The sequence below is a fragment of the Lathyrus oleraceus genome, chromosome 4 (genome assembly GCF_024323335.1).
Source record: "Lathyrus oleraceus cultivar Zhongwan6 chromosome 4, CAAS_Psat_ZW6_1.0, whole genome shotgun sequence".
NCBI classification, from domain to species: domain Eukaryota; kingdom Viridiplantae; phylum Streptophyta; class Magnoliopsida; order Fabales; family Fabaceae; genus Lathyrus; species Lathyrus oleraceus.
The window spans coordinates 376,134,435-376,140,577 of NC_066582.1; positions in this window are offsets into that span (position 1 = coordinate 376,134,435).

Consider the following 6,143-nt stretch of genomic DNA (forward strand, 5'->3'; position numbering starts at 1 on the left):
TAAGTGAGTGTTCCGAAAAAGAAAAAAAGAGAAAGAAAAGGGAATACACCTTCTAAGTTTGGTGACCCTCACCCGGTCACTTAACCCAACAGATGTAGAACCTTCAACAATTTTTTTTTGAAAATAAGACTCGTTGTCAGTTGGTTCAGCGGTTTCTGGTGCTGAACTTGGTAGGGCGGATTACGGTCCGATCCCCCGCAACTACAATTGAGTAAGCAAAGGGTTATGCCACGTAAGTACTAGAATCCCATGCAAAAAGGATCAGAGTCACTAACCGGTCTCCTTGCTATGGGTGTGTGGAGATAACGGGCTTAATGTGATTGCGCCTGAATGAAAAAGAGCAAAAAGAAGGATGAGTAAGTTAAGCTTTAACATAATAACATGATTCGAGTTGATTTGTGTATTCAGGAGGTTTATGACTGCACAATTGTGGATTAGTGTTCCTACGATATCCTTAGTGTGCAAGATTAGTACCTATCGATGCAAACTTAACCGAATAAGACTTGTAGCCTAAGATGAGTAACTAATGATGTGTTTGTGTTTTCTTTGTTTTATTTTAAATTTTGCTCGGAGTGCAAAAGTTCAAGTGTGGGGGAATTTGATCAGTGCATTTTGATGCACATTCTTCTATATTTATACTTATGCATTTCCATGTTTTAGTTTGGTTATTTTTCCCTTTTAATGTGTTTTTATAATTTATCTTATTTTTACACTTATTTGTTTTTCGCAGTTTATTTTCAGCATTAGCAGTCTACACGAATAAATTCATAACTGGAGATAGGAGTATCGGATCGAGGCGTGCTACTAGTCGTTGGAAAGATAAGAGAAAGAGATACAACTTTTATGTTGAAGACAAAAGCTGATTCGGAGTGAAGACGTCTCAATTAATTCGTTCAAGTTTCGTATTTTAGGAAATATTTTCTTTTGGGCCATTTGTTGGACCGAATTTAGGTTTTCCGACCCAATTTGACTTATTAGTGAAACCCTTATTTTGTTTACAAGGGAAGCCGCGGTACTGTAGCAAATACACATTATTCACAATAACTTTTTGCTTTTGTGCGATCATGAAGAAGAACTAATCTCCTAGAGTCAATCTGCTGTAACCGAATTTCCAAGGCTTTGAGGTTTTTATTCTATCAATTTAATTTCGTTCTCTTTCAATTCTATTCTATAAAATTTCATTTGCTTAATATGTATTTATAGAATTGTTTTGATTAAATTCATATGATTGCATTCCTAACTATTAATCGCCTTTTTCGTCATTTTGTCATTAAATTGCGTTTGTAAATCGTGTTTGCTTAATTCACGATTGTATTTATCCGTTTGCTTAATTCGGAATATAGGAATATAAATATGTCATACATCTATTGCGCCTGTCAATCGAATTTGAATTGAATAGAGATCGAAGCCGCTTAGGGAATTGGTAGGTAAAAACCGATGATTAGCCGGAAACCGAAAATAGTAGATTGACTTATTTTATAATCGCTTATTTTAATCACTCTTTTTGCTTTGTTTTCTAAATCGACCACTAAAACATAAACCCCCCTTAATTCAATTTCATTAGGTTAAGAATAATACAAGAATCCTTGCGATACGATACTCGAGGTGTTGCTTCCCGTTTACTATATTTTATTACTCGTTTTTGACCCGTGTGCGACAGCGGATCAAGCAACAATGAGGATTTTTCTCCAACAACTTGTCAGTTATGAGAAGTATCATACGCCACGAGTCTTAAGTAATAAGGATTGATGAGACAGAGTTTCTCCTACCCTTGTCTAGAATGACTTTAGACACGGGGCGTAGGCCCTAGCTACTCAAAGTATTTGTCCTTATTCATAGATATTAGTGTGATTCTTATCAATCAACTGTCAAGTCTCTTCATATTCCATAATCAATCAATCACTTCTTTTGCCTCAATCATCTTACTTTCAGCCCTAGTGGGCTAAACTACGAAAGCTATGAATTCCTTATTGCACTATAAAGATATATAGGCAGGAGAAGCCAGATTCTTCGCGAGCTACCTTATTTATTAATCAACCATTCATCATTCATCAATCAAGACCATTTTTTTGAGATCAACTATACTTCTCCTTGGACTCCTTGTACATCTTTTTAGGACGATATAGAGGCAGTCCACCTCATGAATCAAGAGTTGTTTAGATTATCCCCAAACATTTAATTCATTATTTTTTGGCTAATACACATGTTTACTGTTTGATTCAAAGTTTATCTCCTTCATGGATCCAAGGTATCATTCTCTTTGATCTCGAACTGTTTGTTCCCCAGCCAGTGATATATTAATCCTTGTACACAACAATACTCTCTTTTGAGCCCCTCATATACCCTTTTAGGACGATATAGCGTCAGTCCATCTTATGAACCAAGAGTTTTTTGGATCGTTCCCAAACATTTAATTCACCTTATTTTTTGCTATACCGTATAGTGGCAACCCCGCTAGTCCACATGTCGGTCAATTCCAGTTTTACTCTTTGGTTCCAAGTTCACTCTCCATTTGTGGGTTCCCCCGATACTATTTTGTTGGTATAAGTTATACTTTTCACCACTTATCTTTCTCTTTGTTTTCGTGGTTCCATGAACTATAATTGTTGTGATTTTCTCATTGCATAGTGAGAATATATAGGTACGAGGATGTGAATCCTTGGTGAGCATACTCCTAATTATTCCTCCTTCCGCCTTAGGGCACCAGTCATATCTTTCATGATCCATTATTTACCTTCGATCATAAACCGTTTACCTAGTGACATATTATTCCTTTGACACCGAAATACAATTTCCTTTGAAATTCCATATATACCCTTTTAGGACAATATAGCGGCAGTCCAAATTTGTGCCTAGAGTTGCTTGGCTCGTGCCCAGACATTTAATTCCTTCTTTTTGGCTAAGACGCCATTTCCTTCTATGGTACAAATTCCATTTATCCCATGGATTCCAATACACCCTTACCTTTGGTTTCGAATCATACCTCTTTAGTCACTTGTTACCAAACCCTTCAATTATGTGACTTTGGTCACTTTATTCCATTTATCTCCATGATACATTCATATTCTACCTACATTCATGTTCTATGAGCTACGAAGCTCTGAATTCCTTATTGAATTATGAGGATACGTAGGCATGAGGGCCATAATCCTCAACGAGCACTTTATCTATTTATTTTCCTTTTTCCTTCATTCTTTTGCGAGTAATCTTTAGATATCACACTTATTCTAGTGAGAACAATCAAAACGGTTTCCATGGAGTACCATGGATGTTAGGGGTGTTGATACCTTCCCTTTGCATAACCAACTTCCTTACCCAACATATCTCTTCCCTGGGTTTTATCGATGTTTTCCCTTTCCTTCGAGAATAAATAAAGTTCGATGTCGACTTTGTTGTATGTTCGAGTGTGCGATATGTTCGGGTATATTTCCGCTAGCTTCACTAAATTCCAAGTCTTGTTGTTTAGGTTGGAAGTCAATCAATTTTCCTTGTATAAGGGGGTTCATGAGTTTTACCTACTAAAAGCTCTCTAAATTTATTGTATATTCTCATGATCAATTCTTGGAGAGATAAGTAAGTCATTTTCTTGTTTGACCGAACTTTCTGCTGGTTAATGCTAAAAAAAAATTCAAAACCATGTTTTTATGGACCATGCAATTCCTCCCACCCCCTCTAGTATGGGAAGTTACATGTCCAACAAGTGGAATCAGAGCCTAACTCCTATTTAAGGACTAATCATCTCAGAAGGAAGATGACTTCCGACAAGAAATCTTTTCTAAATACACCAACACTTTTCAATGATAGTAGATTTGATATTTGGAAATATAGATTTAGAATGTTTTTATAAAGCATAAATCATGAATTATGGGAAACAATAGGCAATGGTACTTTTATCCCTACTCATTAAGTAAATGATGAAGAAGTAGAGAAACTTGATTCCCTTTGGACCGAAGAGGAAAAATGAAAATATGAAATTGATTTCAAAACCATGAACTTTATAACCATGTCTCTAGATGATAGAAAATTTTATTATGTTCGTTGTAAAACCGTCAAGGAAATGTGGGATACTCTTGAAATGACATATATGGAGCTCTTCCAAGTATCAAAAAAGAAGAGATGTACACACAAGGAAAAGAAGATAAAGACATTACTATTAAATGTTTTTCGAAGCTTAGTAATATTGGAAAGTATGTTGCAAATTGTATCACTAAAAAATATCTAAGAGTTAAAAATTGGAACTTTAATCCAACTCTTAAATCAAAAGATGGGAGTCTTCATGAGTTTCAGGAAAAATTAAGAAAGAAGGAAATTCTAGAAGAGATAAATGAACTAGTTTAACTACTCAAATATGAAGAAGAAAAAATCGAAGATTTATCAACTTCATCATACTCCTATCATACAACTTCGATAGAATCCTTCGAAAGAACATACTCAATAGTGCAACGATCCTCGAAAGATTCAACATCAAATGAAGGACCCTCTTGTTCATGGAACCACAAAAAGAAGAAGAAGTTTCTTCAATACTTGAACAAATAAGAGGAGGAGGGACATCAACCTCGAGGTAAAATGTGAAAGAATCCTCTTTCAACGAAGAAGATGGAATAAATGCATCACTTTATTACGCATAAAACCAGTGAAAGTAAACCAAAAATTCTTAAGTAGAAAGTTTGTTACTTTCTATTAAAAATTAGTAAACCTAATTAACCCCCCCCCCCCCCCCCCCCTCCTTCTTAGGTTGTGCACTCCTATACTTACACTTGGTATCAGAGAAGTTTATAGGTAACTTGTTCATAAAGATCCAGGAATGGATTCCGCAAATCTGGTTTTTAGAGACAGTGGTAGCAACATAAAGCCTACATTGTTTTATGATGAATACTTTGATTTTTGGAAAATTTGTATGAAGGCATATCTCAAAGCACATGGAGAATAAATTTGGGATGTTGTAGAAAATGGTTTGTTCGCTACTACAAGTGTCGTCAATGGTGTTGGCAAATCCAAGATCAAAAGTTCTTGGAATGAAGATGATAACAAAGAGGTTATCTATAACAAGAAAGCAATTAACTTACTTCAAACGGCCCTAAGCATGGATGAATTCTTCTGTGTCTCTCAAAGCACGGAAATAAATATGGGATACGTTAGTGGTCACTCATGAAGGTACCACTGAAGTAAAACAATTAAGATTGAACACTCTATGTCAAGAGTATGAGTTATTCATAATGCAGCCCCAAAAATCAATACTTGACTTGCAAAAAAAAAAATTGTGCATTTGACCAATCACTTGATCGCTCTTGGTAAGACTTTTTATAACGATGAACTTAATCTTAAAGTACTTAGATCTTTGACCAGGAAATGACAATCAAAAGTAACTACGGTATCATAAAAGAAGAGTCTATTCAACATGACTTCTTCAACATTGTTCGAAAAACTCCAAGATCATAGAATATAACTTAATAGATTGGAAAAGAATGAAATTCAAGTAAAAGATTCAAAAGATATTGCCTTAAAGGCGAAAGTTAAAAATCATGATAGCAACCAAGAGGATGAGTCTACTAGTGATGAAGATGGTGATTTTATCAAGAAGTTTGAAATTTGTATAAGAAAAGAAAAAGAAAAAGGAGATCGTTCAAAAAGAAGCACCAAGAAGGAAGGTTACTTGCTTTGAATATGGAGAAAGAAGACATGTTAAAAGTGAATGCCCTGCGTTTCAAAAGAAGAATAAGTTCAAGATCAAGAAGGTTAAAAGGACTAAGAAACCATATGTAACATGCGATGACAATGAAATAAGTTCATCTTCGGATGAATATCATGCAAATAAGGCATTGATGGCATCACATCATTCAAGTGATGAAGAACATGAGTTTAGTTAATCTGAAATTGATGATAGACATTCATATCACTTTATGCATGCATGTATATTTTTGATTAAAAATAAATAAAATAATTAATAGAACCTTAAGTTATTTTGTGGTGTAGTTTGAAACCTGAAAACCTTGGTCATGCATTGAGAATGTCCATGATACTTTGCATATGTGTTTGTACATTGCTTTGAACTCACCAAATGGATTTTTTCGCCCGCTAATTTTACGTACATTTGAGAATCAGTTAACCCAGTTTGTTTGGAGATCCAAAAATTATTCTAATGA